Genomic DNA, 18,724 nt, shown 5'->3' on the forward strand with positions numbered 1-18,724 from the left:
GTGGTTAAAAGAAAAACAAAAAACAAACATTTGTTTAATGATTTTGTGGCATAATGGTGTGAACACATTTGAATACATGATTGTTAAAAAATTTTCTTATATTTTCATTAAAATTTACAATTGTTTTTATTTTGAGTGACCTCTGATAAGCCGAATATCTGTAAACATAGTTTTATTCGTTTATGTCAAAATTGTCTCATATAGTCTTTTACTGTCCTGAACACATTAGAAACAGGCATGGAAATGAAATGTTTCTCATAAAGACTAGTGCAATTATTGTCTTTTTCATTATTCTAATTAAATAAGCCTACATTGGGTTTATTGTCTTGAAATCTTTGCATGTCCTACAGTAATTAATCTACACTTAATTTGAAAATTATAATCATTATTCTTCATCACCTATATATTTTTCATAAAACATAATATGTACTTTTACATAAATGAATCATTTTCATTGAAATCGGGTCACATTTTGTTATGCTTAAAATGTTGACAACCACTGGCTATACATTTCTCTAATCCAATCGCGACGTGAGGGTATTACTGATCGTTCTACAACCGAAATATAACAAACATAAGCGCTCAGTTATAGGGTTTTTATTTCATTTTTATCAAGACTTCTTGATCGTACGTGTTTTTAGAACATCGTAAACATAATAAAGAAAAATTTTCATTGTGGCGACGAAACAATAATCTCATCTAGATTCGGGTTCTTCATTTTCCCGATTTGTATAAAAATCCTTACGTGACAGAAACAAAAAGAATGTTATTTTATTTATGTAAATCTGCGTAACTCAATTATGAAGTTTAATTCGTAAGCCTATATTACTTGTAGAGTTTGAAATGTACGTTGTGACATATTATCCACTTCAAGTATATGTAAATTATTAACGGAATAATCGATGTTAAAATAAGTTATAAATAAGTAATGTTGTATTATTAAATTGTAACTTTTAAACTTGATTTGTTAATAACCAAAAAACAAAATATTTAAACGATTTTATAACCCGAGCGCTTCTTCAGGGTAAAGTGGGAAAATTTTGATAATAAATAAATTCACTCGCTTAATCAAATTCAGACCAGAGCAGTTTTTGAATAAGAAAGCTGATGTTAAATATCATAATCGCTATTATGTCTTTGAATCCCATCCGGCTTGATGAACTTTGTTATTGTACGAAAAGTCTCGTCCGCACTGCATACTGGGGCGTAATGTGGGTAATATGTTATAAAGTAATTTTCTTTGTTTTCATTCACGTCTTGGCACGTAGGCTGCTAATAAACTAATCGAAAAAAATGAAACGTTTGTGTCTTTAAGATAATTGAGAAGCTGGCCATCTATGTTAGCCCTTCTAATTTCAAATTGATAGACAAGAACGAGAACAGCTAATCAAAAGCATCCACAGCCAGCTACTGAGCTTCCGTAAATAGAAGTTGATTATTTGTTTGTTTTGAAATTTGTGCCAAGCTACACGAGGTGTATCTGCTCTAATCGTCTCTAATTTAGCAATGTAAGACTGGAGGGAAAACAGACAACTCTTGGACTCTCTTTCATCAACGAATAGTGGGATTGACGGAAATATTATAACGACGACACCGCTGAAAGGGCGAGCACTTTGGTGTGACAGGAATTCGAACCCTGGAGCGTCCTAACCACCTGGCCAAGACGAGTCATCAGTGTTAAGATCTAAAAGTAACGAATCGATTTTTCAATTTATTATTATTATAAAAAATTTAAAAATAATTAAAATATTATAATAATAAGAATGTTAATAATGATATTATTATAATAATGCTTCACAGAGTTCTATATTTATTATTACAATAATGCTTTACAGAGTTCTATATTTATCATTACAATAATGCTTTACAGAGCTCTATATTTATTATTATTATAATGCTTTTCCGAGTTCTATATTTATTATTATAATTTAATATCATTTAATCAGACAATTTTGATGTTTTTAATCTGCAGCTTCTAATATATTTATTATTATAAAAATATTTTGCAGAGTTCCATATCTATTATTATAATAATGTTTTACATAGTTATACATTTATTATTACAATAATGCTTTACAGGGTTCCACATTTATTATTATTATAATGCTTATCAGAGTTCTATATTTATTATTGTAATAATGCTTTTCTGATTTCTATATTTATTACTATAATAGTGCTTTACACTGTTCTATATTTATTATTATTATTATAATGGTTCTCAGAGTTCTATATTTATTATTATAATAATGCTTTACAGTTTTCTATATTTATTACTATAATAATACTTTACAGAGTTATACATTTATTATTATAATAAAGCTTTACAAAGTTCTATATTTTTTATTATTATAATGCTTTACAGATTTATATATTTCTTATTATAATAATGCTTTACAGAGTTTTACAATTATTATTATCATATTGCTTTACACAGTTATATATTTATGATTATAATAATGCTTTATAGGTTCCAATATTTATTATTATAATAATGCTTTCCAGAGTTATATATTTGTTTTATAATAATGCTTTAAAAAGTAATTAAAAAAGAACCGAACAAAGCAACTAACTGCTGTATAAGGGCTTTTGCTTTCGCAAAGGAAGCCACAAATCTAAGCTAATTTAAACTTAGTGTTCAAACAGTCAAAACTGTTTTGTCAGACGCATTTACGAGTTTGAATAACTCATCTACAAACATAGGGTTAACATATGAAACGGACTGATGTTCTGTTAGTGATATACAGTTTTCATGAACTGCAGTATACCGTCCTGTGGTTACTTAACTAGAATGATTTTAGAAGAAATTCGTATTCCACTGCAAATATACGTTAGTGCGTTAATGTGTTTGTGTGTGTGTGTGACATCATACTTGCCTGATGTCCTCATGTAACATTTTACTTACTTGATGTCCTCATGTAACGTCACACTTACCTGATGTCCTCATGTAACGTCACACTTACCTGATGTCCTCATGTAACGTCATACTTACCTGATGTCCTCATCTAACATCTTACTTACTCTGTCAGATATTATTTGCCTGATATTCTCACTTTGTCCGATTATTATCGACATGCAAACAAACAAAAACAATGCAAGGAAAGCTACATTCAAACAATCCTTTTTCTACATATCACACATCCTGGAGGAATGTTTGAAGCCACATTTACATTCAAACAATCATTTTTCTACATGGCACACATCCTGAAAAGAAAGTTTGACGCCACATTTACATTCAAACAATCATTTTTATACATGGCACACATCCTGAAAAGAAAGTTTGACGCCACATTTACATTCAAACAATCATCTTTCTACATATCACACATCATGAAAGAAAGTTTGACGCCACATTTACATTCAAAGAATTATTTTTCTTCATATCACACATCCTGAAAGAAAGTTTGACTCCACATTTACATTCAAGCAATCATTTTTCTACATAGCACACATCCTGAAAAGAAAGTTTGACGCCACATTTACATTCAAACAATCATCTTTCTACATATCACACATCCTGAAAGAAAGTTTGACGCCACATTTACATTCAAGCAATCATTTTCCTACATAGCACACATCCTGAAGGAAAGTTTGACGCCACATTTACATTCAAGCAACCATTTTTCTACATAGCACACATCCTGAAAAAAAAGTTTGACGCCACATTTACATTCAAAGAATTATTTTTCTACATAGCACACATCCTGAAAAGAAAGTTTGACGCCACATTTACATTCAACCAATCATTTTTCTACATAGCACACATCCTGAAAGAAAGTTTGACGCCACATTTACATTCAAACAATCATCTTTCTACATATCACACATCCTGAAAAGAAAGTTTGACGCCACATTTACATTCAAGCAACCATTTTTCTACATAGCACACATCTTGAAAGAAAGTTTGACGCCACATTTACATTCAAGCAATCATTTTTATACATGGCACACATCCTGAAAGAAAGTTTGACGCCACATTTACATTCAAGCAATCATTTTTCTACATAGCACACATCCTGAAGAAAAGTTTGACGCCACATTTACATTCAAGCAACCATTTTTCTACATAGCACACATCCTGAAAAGAAAGTTTGACGCCACATTTACATTCAAAGAATTATTTTTCTACATAGCACACATCCTAAAAGAAAGTTTGACGCCACATTTACATTCAACCAATCATTTTTCTACATAGCACACATCCTGAAAGAAAGGTTGACGCCACATTTACATTCAAACAATCATCTTTCTACATATCACACATCCTGAAAAGAAAGTTTGACGCCACATTTACATTCAAGCAACCATTTTTCTACATAGCACACATCCTGAAAGAAAGTTTGACGCCACATTTACATTCAAGCAATCATTTTTATACATGGCACACATCCTGAAAAGAAAGTTTGACGTCACATTTACATTCAAACAATCATCTTTCTACATATCACACATCCTGAAGGGAAGTTTGACGCCACATTTACATTCAAGCAATCATTTTTATACATGGCACACATTCTGAAAAGAAAGTTTGACGTCACATTTACATTCAAACAATCATCTTTCTACATAGCACGCATCCTAAAAGAAAGTTTGACGCCACATTTACATTCAACCAATCATTTTTCTACATGGCACACATCCTGAAAGAAAGTTTGACGTCACATTTACATTCAAGCAATCATTTTTCTACATGGCACACATCCTGAAAAGAAAGTTTGACGTCACATTTACATTCAAACAATCATCTTTCTACATAGCACACATCCTAAAAGAAAGTTTGACGCCACATTTACATTCAAACAATCATTTTTGTACATGGAACACATCCTGAAAGAACATTTGACGCCACATTTATCATCAAATAAAATATTTCTCGAGGTTTCCGCATCGTGAAAGAGACAATTGTGGTGGACGCCTCTATTATAATACATTATTAATTGCGCGTTCAGTGGTATAAGAGCTATGCCCGTCATTACATGCACACATGTTTATGTACGTGTATGTGTATACCCACACACACATATATTTAATCAGACATTTTTTTATGTTTTTAATCTACAGCTTCTAATATATTCATTACTTATACAGTTGTCTTATAAGTAAGACTTATAAGAAACAATACATTTGCTTATTTTTTGGACGTAGTGATACAGAAGAAAGTAATAACCCTACATTTATCTTAATACAATTAATAAACATTTGTTTGTTGTTTTGTTTGTGATTTCACGTAAAGCTTCATGAGGACTCTCTGCACTAACTGTCCCTAATTTAGCAAGGTGAGACTAGGGGAAGGCAACTAGTCACCACCATCCATCCCCAACTCTTGGGCTACTCTTTCACCAATCAGTAGTGGGATTGACCATCGTATTATAACGTCCCCACGACTAAAAAGATAAACACTTTTAGACTGACGGGAACTTGAATCCGCAAACCTTAGATTACGAGTAGAGCGCTCTAACCACCATGGCGGTCCCAATTAACAACTATCACCGCTAATTAAGTGGGCTAAAGTCCTGGTATTATTAACAGATCATAATTTTAAAGCGTGTTTCTGAAAAGGTAAAGATGTATTTCTATTGTGTGTTTTGTATTTATGGCTATCTGCTACTGTCACTAATTTTGAACTACTGACCAAGGCACCAGCATTACATCGCTAACCAACTACCCCGAGGAAGTTACTAGCTATCGTTCGTATAACGCTCTCACAACTTAAAGTTTGTGTGCAAGGGAGATGTTTTATAGTAACGAACAGATTCGAACCCTGCTTGCCAGTTCCAAAATTCAGAACTTTACTTTAGGGCCCACCTGTTTTGCAAGCTTCGAATGATATTTTTTACTCCATAAAGACTTAAAGTATATCTGTAAGCATGGTATTGCAGCTAACCCAAAATTTGCGTCTATTTCTATAAAGTGCATGAAATTTAATTTTCGTGTGAAAATATATGTACTGATGTAGCTTAGTACATACTATAATACTTTTTAGGTTCCAGAACTTCTTATCTCAAATGAGTGGCTCATTACATTTCCCAATGGTGATAACACATTTGAACAGAACTTCTTTGGACCCTCCGTTTATCGCAGCTGTTAAAGTTTTTTTTTTCGAACTACCCCAATCTGCTAAACCAAAGCATTTCCTTACCATATATTACTTGAAGTAAAGAATATATATATAAATGGAGGTATAATACGATAAGGTAAACATGTAAAGCAAACACTTGATGCGTTGAAATCTTTCTACTTTCCTAGGTGTCTCGGAAGTATAGGTTCTCGAAATAACGTTTGCAACCTCTTTGGTTGTTTACTTTTATTGTTTATGTTGCAAGACAAATTGATTTCTCCATATATGGAGGATGTAATATTACTCAGTATGGCAATTTGTTTTTAACCTATGTATAGAGCAATATAAGGAAAACAAACAACAGCTGCTGCTTTTGTCCTAGTTTACTGCCATGAAGGAATCTGTCTCTGGATTGTAATAACCTGGAACATGCTTTACCAATCAAAATATGGCTAAGAATCTCTTACTGTTTGTTCCTTTCTTGGTACACTCTACGTGCTCAAGGTGAAATGAGATCCTATCAATCTCGAATCACGTAGAATGAATCCGTACTTCCACGTGGAAAGGTGTCTGATTCAAATTTCGAACACTACTGCTGTAAACTGAAATTTGTGCCAACAACGTTGAACGCTCGACTGTACCACACATATTGATTTCGGTAACACTCCTCGCCGTTATTGGCGCGTAGTTTTGTGTCATGCTTATAAATAGATAAATTATAATATGCGTTTATTTTTATACCCACTCTTTTTTAAGCGTGATACTTTTTGCTTTCGGCTTTCTCTGAATTAGTCTTTGATGACGTTAAATCCCCCTATCGAAAGCGCCAGTGTTTTACGGTTTTTTTTTGAAAGATAAAAAAATGTTGCTTTACGATATATTTTTATTAGATGCTAAAATCGATATATTTTTTTACGTAATCTGCGTATATGTATACATATATATACATGAAAGTACATAACACTTATCTTGTATCCACAGAAACTGTACGAATAGTAGAAAAAGCTACACAAAATAAATAGTTACGATAACAGCTTCCACAGTGTGTGTGTGGGTGTTCTTTATAGCAAAGCCATATCGGGCTTTCTGCTGAGCTACAAGAGAAAGAACCCGCTAGCTCAGCTGTAAGCATAAAGCATTATAACTCTAAAATTTGAAGCTTCAATCCCTGCTATAGGTTTGTTTGTTTTTGAATTTCGCGAAAAGACACAATCTGCCTAATATATTAAAGGTGGGAGTAATGGATTTGTTACATAGCAATTACCGGTAAGAAAAGGCCATTTATACGCATTTTGTGGTAAAACTTTTATGGTTTGCATATGCATCGTTTTATCATTATTTCAACCTAACTTCGTGTGCTTGGAACAGCCTACGCCTTTAAAGGGCGTCTATTACTACTACCCGATCAATAACGAAAATATTATTTCACTAGACTTGGAATACAAAACTAATAACACAATTTTTTTCTTGTAGTTGTTTTTTTGTTTTGTTTTTCTATAAAGTAACCTTAAATGAAGATTATGCGAAATTTGCGTTTTAGATTGTGTGATTTCATTCTGGGGTGTAGTTCAAATCAACATATTATCTTATAGTTAAATGACACGTGCGTTTCAGAACAGGTTAATATGTTATCTGTTTTGTTCAACGAATATCTTGAAACTGACAGGCAGCGCACAAATCATGTTTTGGTGAGGTTTCTATACCGAGGTATGTGTTATTAAGGCATATGTAAGGCTTTTTTGTTGATGTTCATTGGCTCTTACACAGCTTTAAGTAATTTGTGTCTCTACATCAGCGGAAATGTCCATCGACGTTGGAAATAATGCTGAAAATCATTGAACAAAACTGCAATTCTTGTATATGATACAAACCACACGTTCAGTTTCAAGCCAAGAACTTCAACCACATCTCTAGCTTCCATACCTCTGGGGATGTTTGCCAGAGAGATTCATTTTCACTATAGCTCCCTGGATATAATTTGTTTGTTTATTGTTATGTACAAAGCTAAATAAATGAATTAACTGTGCTGTGCCCGCCACGATTATATCGAAACTTGATTTTTGCATCATAAGCAGCCAGACGTATCGTTAAGTGGCTAGGAGGGGCACTATGTGTAGTTGGATAGATTTGAAATAAATACAAACATATCCAGAAGCAAGTATGAACACTGTATACAAGTGCTTTCAGACATGCTGACAAATTCACACGTCTCCAGAAGCAAGCATGAATACTATGTACAAGTGCTTTCAGACATGCTAACAAATTCAAACATCTCCAGAAGCAAGTATGAACACTGTGTACAAGTGCTTTCAGACATGCTGACAAATATAAACATCTCCAGAAGCAAGCATGAACACTGTGTAGAAGTGCTTTCAGACATGCTGACAAATACAAACATCTCCAGAAGCAAGCAAGAACACTGTGTACAAGTGCTTTCACACATGCTGACAAATACAAACATGAACACTTTATACGCCCACTAACTGTTTACCATTAAAACAACATTTTGATATATCCACAATTGTTTCTCTATTTGGATAATTATGATAATGTGTTATTATTTTATATTTATGCCGATGTTATATGTAATAAAACTTCTTTCTTGCAGTGGTGCTATGTGTAGGTAAAAGAAATAATAATGCGCGCGGCTCAGTTTGTGCACAAAATGTCTTTAAAAGATCTCCACTTGTACAGCGCACAAAGAACAAAAGATTCCCGTTGACATTAATGAGGGCCCGATGGTTAAGGCACTCGACTCGTAATCGAAGGATTGCGGGTTCGAATCCCCGTCGCACCAAACATGCTCGCCCTTTCAGCTGTGGGGGCGTTATGTGATAGTCAATCCCACTATTCGTTGGTAAAATAATATCCCAAGAGTTGGCGGTGGGTGGTGATGACTAGCTGGTGATTACTTATAGCCTCACGCTGCTAAATTAAGGATGGTTAGCGCAGATAGCCCTCGTGTAGCTTTGCGCAAAATTGAAAAACAAACATACAAGTCCCTCTCACACCTTAGCTTCAAACTATTTTCGTAAGACTAAGACAACTTTATGTCTGGTATAGTATTTTATTGATTATAATAGTGACATATACAGATCTTATGTTTATGGCCGCCTTTTAGATGATATATTCACACCCAAATTTCACATGCATTAAGAACAGAGTGAGCTCATCAGGTCAGTGCAATAGTTCTGTATGTCTAAATATTGCACCATGAATCAAGAGCCAAGTGGACTCACCAGGTCACTGCAGCGGCTTTGAAAGTCTAAGGGTTTCACACGAAGAGTAAAGTGGGCTCACAAGGTCATTGTAGATATACGAGTTCTTGTTTGCAATGTATATCAAGAGAATATTTCTGAGGATGAAGCTGATTTCATTTGACTTACGGTGCAAGAATAAAGAAACCAACCTTATTAATGGTTCAAGGATAAAGAAACAAACCAGACTAATGGTTCAAGGATGAAGAAACAAACCACGCTCATTTTGCTTACTGGAATAAGATATTGAAAAGCTGATATTTCTGAAGGCACATTGTGAAACTTACTTCTTGCCCAATGTGTAAACACTTGGAAACCATCCCATGGAGGTTTGCAGTGGATCATTGTTCCACATAAAGTTACACGTGTGTTGAGACTATATTTTGAAGCGGGAATAATTGTCGGCCATTTTGGTTTCGGATATATTTGAAGTCAACAAATTTTACACTTTCTTTCAGAAGTCAATATCGTGGCCCACTTTTGTATAACAACCCAATAAAAAATTTAGATGATGAAACTGTGAATAAGTTATAAATGTGACAGTCAGTGCCATTATTCCATTAAGAGTAGCATCTTCATGCAGCGGGTGTTGTGGACTTTCGTTTTTCTTTCTCATTGCTTGAAACATAAGGGTCTCTAACCTGGTTTTCTATCCCACGTGTGCATAAAAGTGAACAAACAAACATCGTTGCAGCGTAAATTTAAACCCATGAAGTTAAGAGAAACATAGCAGATCTGACATAAAATGGCTACTTTTAATCAGATAGGGCCTTATATGCCGTACATTTAAAATAACTATGTCATACAAGCTCACAAACCATTTTAAAATAAACGTGTATGTATGTCATAAGCTTAAATGCCTTTGTAACGTGTTATACAACCTGGTTGTAAAGTGAAGCTAATAGTGCATTGCAGGTTTGTTTGTTTGTAGTTACGCACAAAGTTACACAATGAATAATTGGTTTTCTGCTCACCACGGATATCGAAACCCGGTATTAAGCGTTGTAAGTCCGCAGACATACCGCTGTGCCACTAAAGGACGCATTACAAGTAGACACAAATTTCTAGGATAAACTTAGACTAAAAATATATTGCAGTTTTTGTTTGTTTGTAGTTAAGAACAAAACTACACAATAAACTATAATTTTTCTGTCCCCCACGGAGAGAATATATATATATATGTGTGTGTGTCCACATAGAGAGACAATATATATATATATGTGTCCACATACAGAGAGAATATATATATATGTCTACATACAGAGAGAATATGTCTACATACAGAGATAATATATATATATATGTCTACATACAGAGATAATATATATATATATGTCTACATACAGAGAGAATATATATATATGTCTACATACAGAGAGAATATATATATATATGTCTACATACAGAGAAAATATATATATATAGTGTCTAGATACAGAGAGAATATTAATACTGAAGAGCTAAGTTCAATAAAACAAAATGAAAAGGAAGGATTGTATTATAAACAGTAAATTCAAACCTCTGACTAATGTTAGTTTGTTTGATTGTTTTGAATTTTGCGCAAAGCTACACGAGGGCTATCTGCGTTATCCTTCCCTAATTTAGCAGTGTAAGACTGGAGAGAAGGCAGCTAGCCATCACCACCCAGAGCCAGCTCTTAAGCTACTCTTTTACCAAAGAATAGTGGTATTGACCGTTATATTATAACGTCCCCACGAGTGAAAGGGCGAGAATGTTTGGTGTGACGACAATTCGAACTCGCGACCCTCGCATTATGAGTCGAATGCCTCAACCACCTGGCGATGCCGGTCCTACTTAAATAAGGTTCCTTTCAATTGGTGCAGCGTTTTTTTATTTTTGTTTCGACTCGTTTTTGTTTAAAACAAACTATGTCTACGTATAGTACATATTCAGTAGGACTAACCACAATTTTAACATGCATACAATTAGAGATATTAAAATTTAGTTTTTTCCAGATGTATGCTTAGTGCTTAGAGTCTGTGTGTGTTGTTACAGCAAAGCTACATCGAGCTATCTGCCGTGTCCACCGAGGGGAATCAAACCCCTGATTTTAGCGTTGTAAATCGGAAGACTTAGCGTTATCACAGCGGGGGACTTCTTTGCTTAAAAATGTCTGATACATGAAATTCTATTTCGCTGTCAAACACCGTTTCCCTAAAAATGCCTGATGAAACGCAATGCTCTTCTCCAAAAATATGTCTGATAATATAGAGTATTCTCTCCCTGATACAGCCTAATACATCAAACATTTTTTTCTTTGAAAATGCTCACAAAACACAATTACTCTCTTCCTAAAAAGAGCCTGATACGTGAAATTACCTTTCGCTGAAACTGCTTTATAACAATTTGCTAATGTGAAACTCCGTTTCTCTAAAAATGCCCGATGACATGAAATTACCTATTCTCTAAAGAAATGTAACGATAATTACAACACATCGAATGTCATTCACGAAAGTTCTGTTCTGTAGTGAGGTACAGTTTGTAGGTAACAGCTTAAACCTTTATATTTTGTAAAAACAGCTGTTCTATTTGTTGTGGCAGTGGTACAGTTAATCCAGGTTTTATGTTTGCCTTGTTTCGCACAGTCTGTTACTTTTATGCCTCAAAAAATATTTATTGAATGTCAGCACACCGATATGTTTGGGTGAAATCTTGAAACAAAGGTTAACTTCCTCAAATCATGATCTTATAAACTGATATTAGTCAAAGTAATTTAATTATAAGGTTAGGTGCTTATTAGAAAACACGCAAAGTTATATATAAATTACATGAATAACTTCTTTTTTTTCTTCCATACTTTTCAACAGATTGTCACACGTTTTTAGAGTTCGTATTTTTTCATCTTGGTTGACAATGAAAAAAACATCTGAAAAATAACAATTATCAGCGAGTTTAGACACATTAGCGCAATCTGAAGTGTGCATTCAAAAGAGTATCATTTATTAAAATGATACTCCTTAATTGTCTTCAGGAGTAACCACATTTGTTAGATTGAAAGGTAATGCTTTAAATTACTTACCATGAAGTTCCATATGTTTAGGCCTATTTAAGGAAAATATATTTCCAAAGGCCGTGCAATAAAATACTACACGTCCCCAAACAAAAGAGAATTCTCCATACCTACAGCACTTTAAATTACTTTAGGCAAAATTAAAGTAAATTAATTTATGATATTTTTTATTAGCTATATCTTTGTACTCCAGCAATACCAAACGTACACCCGATTTGATTTTAGTGCTCACCAGGATCTCTACCAGATTCTCCTCAAATCCAAAGTATTTTAGGTATGTTTAGAGTAAATTAAACTACAGTGTGTTCGGAAAGTCACTGTGCAGTTTTGAAAACGGCGATAACAGCATTCATTTAGTCTATTTCAAGCCAGCAACTGATAGCGATGCTTAGAAACAAAATAAAAAGGATCCAGGCCTGTATTGATGCCAACGTGGGTCACTTTCAACATTGTTTATAAGTGTCATTCATATTTACCTCCTGTATTCTATATTGAAACATGTCTGTTAATAAATATATTAGTGCACAGCGACTTTCCGAATACCCTGTAAATACATCAGTCAAAAGTGTTTTACGTATTGGATCAAAACTATAATTATTTCTCAAATCAGTCAAGAGATGACAGAACTATAAGCTAAAAGTTTGCACTTCACAAAATCAGAGCCGTTTTATAAGCTGTTATGCCGCGGCAAAAAACAAATAAACAACAACAAATATTAGATATGATCTCTAATTAAGTAATTTGATATAAGCACCCAGTCTTTTATCTAAAAAACAAATAAAGGCTGATAACGGACTCTCCTTGGAAACAAGTAATTTAAAATACTAAACTTTATATTTTCTGAACAAAAATTGAGATGTTAATATTTCAACGAAGAATAATTCTTGCAATATACCTAAAAAGTCATATAACTGGTGTTTGAAATGTTAAAAAAAATCATACTATCTATAATTAGCTCTTTACTCTGATATAGAAAGGTCACATAATTCTGACGTAATTCAATCGTATCCAGTCTGGATCGAGCGTGGCCTGGTTATTACCCTTCAGAATCAAGGATCATCTATGCGTCCTGCAATCGCATCTTATTACTTAAAAAAAGAAAGAAAACACTGCATACATAAAAAGTAGCAGTTAAACCCCACTGTTTGGTCAGAAAAGATTAGCCGAAGAGCTCACGGTAGATACTTTGACCAGCTGCCTTCCCTATAGCTTAAACAGTCAAAATTAGGGACAGAGACCGCACAAAACTCGTGTATAGCTATTCTCGAATTTCCTGTCTATAACGAAATAATTACGTTTGAGAAATATTGTTAGTTATAATTGAATAATATTTGAAATTAAATCAACTTAATGGAAAATTTATTGAATGAATAAGTTAATAATAAATTGAAAATCTAAATTATAATTCCACCATTCTTACGCACGTTGCAGAAAATGTAATTTATTATGGCAGTTAATTTGAAGTACAATGAAATTCTACCGTTCACATTGACGGTGAAAAAGAAAAGTTGTCTGATGCTTTCGAAAAATATTTAAGTGTAGATTAGGGGTTATGTGTGCTATGCCCACGATTAGTATCGAAAACCAACTTTTAGCATAGTAACTCTGCAGGCTTATCCCTGAACAACTTGGGGGAGGATTAGAGCGTGAAAATTTTATTGTACCCATTGGATAGTAAAAAAATTCTCGCAATTGTAATAAGTAAACGAATCTCTGCGTTTGTCGTTAAGTGTAAAGGCTACATTGCGAGATATGTATGTGCTGTATATATTACAATTATTTATTGAATAGTATATACGGTCCGCCATGGCCAGGTGGTTAAGGCGCTTGATTCGTAATCCGAGGGTCGTGGGTTCGAATCTTCATCACACCAATCACGCTCCCTCTTTCGGCTGTGGGAGCGTTATAATGCGACGACCAATCCAACTATTCGTTCATAAAAGAAAATCACAAGCTTGGTAGGTGGTGCTGATGACCAGCTGTCTTATATTACTAAATTAGGGACCACTAACGTAGATAGCCCTCGTATATCTTTGCGCGAAATTAAAAAAAAAACTAATACGTGTATTCTATTTTCTTATTCTTCAAAAAACGGCTTAAACATAAAGTAGTATTCTTTACCACACCTGATATTACGGAAAGAGATGATCGAAACAAAACATGTTCAATATTCGGTTGAAACCTGGTACATTTTTACTTGAATTAATAAATTTTGTTTTCTGTTTCTAATTATAGAACGATGAAATAGTTATTCTTTTCTGAAAAAAGGAGCTGTTTATAAAATGTTTAAAAAAAACACAATATTTACTTTTTGTCAAAATTAATAAAAATTTGTTTCAGGGAAACCAAGAGTGTTAAAAGTATCAGTAAGAAAACATGAATCTAGAAATTATCTGATAACGGTTTGACGTCTCAAGAAGTATGTTGTACAAAGTTAAAAATGATTAAGATAGATAATGAAAATTCACGAAATGGTTCCATCTATACAAACCTGCCCCCAGTGGTATGTCTGTGGAATTAAAACGCTAAAAACCGGGTTTCGATATTCGTGGTGGGCAAAGCACAGATAGCCCATTAAATAGCCTAGTGCTTAATTTAAAAACAACTATACAAACCTAAACTTTATTTTACAGAAAAGTTACGATTAGTATGAAAGTCACACGAAGTGTGTTTAATCGACAGTCATTGTCACTGAAAATCGATTACGAATTTATAAATACTACAATTCACCGTAAGGTGGCAAATCTAGAAAATATCAAGCATACTCTCGAATAAATGGCCCAGCATGGCTAGGTGATTAAGGCACTTGGCTCGTAATCTTAGAGTCGCGGGTTCGAATCTCCGTCACACCAAACATGCTCGCCCTTTCAGCCGTAGGGGCGTTAAAATGTTACGATCAATTCAATTATTCGTTGGTAAAAGAGTAGCCTAGAGTTGGCGGTGGGTGGTGATGACTAGCTGCCTTCCCTCTAGTCTTACACTGCTAAATTAGGGACGGCTAGCACAGATAGCCCTCGCCTTGCTTTGCGCGAAATTCAAAACAAAGTCGAATAAAAATAAACACATGTTCAGGAAATTATTTATAACGGACAAGTGTGATATATTGGATTGTGCAACACGATTGGTCAACTCATGTATGTGTGTGTTTGTGAAAGAGTCGTGTACAGGCTTTGAGCTTGTTTTTGAATTTTGCGCAGTCCCTAATTTAGCTGTAAAAGACTAGAAAGAAATAATTACATCCCACCGCCAGCTCTTAGAGCTACATTTTAAACAACGAACAGTTGGATTGATCGTCACATTACAACGCTCCTGGGCTGAAAGAACGATCATGTTTGCTGGGACGGAGATTCGAACTACCGCCCCTAACCATCTGGCCATGCTGTATAGGTCTTCAAAATATATAACAGTTTATATATATTTTTTTTTAATTTAGTTATTTGTGTTATCAAATGAGATGTTTTTTTCACTAAACACATTTACTTGGTTGTGATTGGCTATAAATATTTACAAATAGGTCCTGAGTCTGGATTAAAAATTATAAACCATAACACCAAAAAACATCATAGAAAATAAGGGGAAAATTCAGTGTTTTTTTGTATATCTGTAATATAAATATAAAAGTTACATGACACGAAAGGTATGAAAAGTTTCTGGTTACAATAGGTCAACCAGAAATTTATTAAAACAAAAATTAATGTTATTTTAATATTTACAATATATTCAGAGTAATGCACCGGTATGTGCAATATTTTCTACAGAGGGCGCTAGAGCATTTTCTTGTAATTGAACAATGGTTCAGTTCAAATTTTGCATAAAAGTAACATGCACATGTCAGTGTTTAAACGAAAAATGATTAATAATACCCAACTTTAATGGTCAACATTTTATTAGCATATATTAAGTATTGAAGAAGATATATTAGTATGAATTTCCAACCCAATTTATGGGATGTATGTTAAAATGTACATTATCTGTATTTCGCTTATTTTTTGATTAAACGTTTTTGAATAAAAGTCATAAAATTATTGTGAAAGGCACAACTATCGCCAGATGAAGCTATCTTGAATCCTGGATGGTTTATTTTGAGTTTCGCGCAAAGCTACACAAAGGCTATCTGCGCTAGCTATCCCTCATTTAGCAGTGTAAGACGAGGCAGAAGGCAGCTACTCATTACCAATCACCGCCAACTCTTTTACCAACGAATAGTGGGATTGACTGTCACCTTATAATGCCCCCACGGCTGAAAGGGAGAGTATATTTGGTGCGACCCCCGCGACCCTCAGATTAGGAGTCGAGTGCCTTAACCACCTGGCCATGCCGGGCCGGGCCGGGCCAGACCACCTCATTCTACGTTATTATCATCATTGGTGGCGCTCGTGTCTTCTCCAGTATAATATTTTTTCTAAAAGTTTACGTACAAAACTATATGAATCTAATAACGGAATTGTTTGTTACATTTAAAACGCACTCAAACAAGTTAGAAACGTTTTCAACGTCATTACGTCTCCAGCTCTGGACATTTCAATCCACTGCTGACACGCTAAGAAATAAATAACTACTGTCACTGAAAAACGCATAAAAACATTGCTCAGACTTTGATAGATTGATATGTTAAGCACCAAAACGCAACTGACAGGTTAAGTTTTGTAAAACACTTAGTGACTTACATAAGCATAACTTTTGTAAAGTGGTTTCTGAACTATCAGAACATGGTTGTTTGACATTTTAAAAGTTCACAGCTAAACGTTCACATAACCCTTAAAACATATGTAACGTCACAATCTATACAACGACGAGCTGGCGTAGCTTTTTGGCTGGTGTGCTCGGACTGTGAATCCGAGGACTCGTGGTACGAGTTTGTAACCACGAAAGTGCATTTTGGGTCCGTGGATGCGCTATAGGAGTAACAATCAACTCCCATTATTTGTTAAACAAGAGAAGTCAAGAGCTGGCGGTTGGTACTGTTGAGTAACTACTTTCAGTATAAATTATCTGGCCAAATCAGGAAGTGCTTCGTATAGATAGCCTTCGTGTAGCTTTGCATGAAAATTCCAAAAACAAACATACACATAACTACTGTACAGTTTAAGCAATATAGATATATGAATAACGTACGTCACAACAGAAGGTCTTTCACACATCTCATAAAAAATCGCAGACGTTTCACACACGTTAGGTTCTTATTATTTCAAAATTGTATGTGGTAGATTGGCGTCAAAAATATTTCACACACGCTAGATCCTTATTATTTTAAACTTCTATATAGTAAGGTGGCATAAAAAAATTCTCACATGTTTGGTCCTTATTGTTTTTTTTCAAATATCTACATGGTAGACTGACGTCTAAACATATTTCATACACGTTAGTTCCTTATTTTTTCAAACTTTTCAAATTTGCTTTCTCTCTAACAGCGTCTAAATCGAATAAAGTGTACGAGTATTCTTGTCGTCAACAAGGACTCCTGACCTGAAGCCGGCAACCATCTTCTTCTTCCCTGCCTCGTTTTTACCAGGTGATAAGATCTACCAAAACATTTATTACTATAAGTGCACGCTGTCTACTGAGAAGGTGTGATAGAATTAGACCATGCGCTTAAATCTGTCTTGAATAAATTTGTTATATGAGTGGCTCCTATTGGTTCATCTTATAGAATCATGTACATTGATGTAAATAACGTGTTTTACCTTCTGTTGCACATTCATTTGTTACTCATATACCATTGAAGAAGAAACATCCACCTTTCCGCAAGTGCTGGTTTTAGGATATTCCTCTTAGCTTTAGTTTTTGTGAAAAGTTTAACCTCTTTTCATGTTATTAAGTTCATATAAGTTGACGTTATTTCTATTGTGTTACAATTATGAAACTATAATATTGACTAATATACTCCAGTTTGCTTTAACTTTCAGTAGTTTTGACTCTTAAGGCTATTTAGCAACGTTTCTTCTTCCGTAGGATTACTTTCTGATACAGGCCCGGCATGGGCAAGCGTGTTAAGGCATACGACTCGTAATCTGGGGTTCGCATCCCCGTCGCGCCAAACATGCTCGCCCCTTTTAGCCGTGGGGGCGTTATAATGTGACGGTCAATCCCACTATTCGTTGGTAAAAGAGTAGCCCAAGAGTTGGCGGTCAGTGGTGATGACTAGTTGCCTTCCCTCTAGTCTTACACTGCTAAATTAGGGACGGCTAGCACAGATAGCCCTCGAGTAGCTTTGTGCGAAATTCAAAAACAAACAAACAAACTTTCTGATATAATTTACTTAAAAGCACCATCATTTTTTTCAATACGTTAGGCAGACAGAATTGTAGAACGTTTTTAAAACTTCAATGTTTTCATCATGCTTAAATATGAGGATGGTTTGTGTTTTTTTTTCTTTTTAAT

At 34.3% G+C, this 18,724-nt stretch overlaps 1 long non-coding RNA gene across 1 annotated transcript in view; it reads right to left on the reverse strand.

Annotated features, from left to right (window-relative positions):
- Positions 1 to 370: 370 nt before the first annotated feature.
- Positions 371 to 18,724, reverse strand: part of LOC143234730 (uncharacterized) — a 60,609-nt gene continuing 42,255 nt past the window's right edge. The window contains exon 4 of the long non-coding RNA XR_013018778.1: positions 371 to 1,684. This is a non-coding gene — a long non-coding RNA (uncharacterized LOC143234730). The remainder of the gene's footprint in view (positions 1,685 to 18,724) is intronic.

Source organism: Tachypleus tridentatus, chromosome 12, assembly GCF_004210375.1.
Source record: "Tachypleus tridentatus isolate NWPU-2018 chromosome 12, ASM421037v1, whole genome shotgun sequence".
Lineage (NCBI taxonomy): Eukaryota > Metazoa > Arthropoda > Merostomata > Xiphosura > Limulidae > Tachypleus > Tachypleus tridentatus.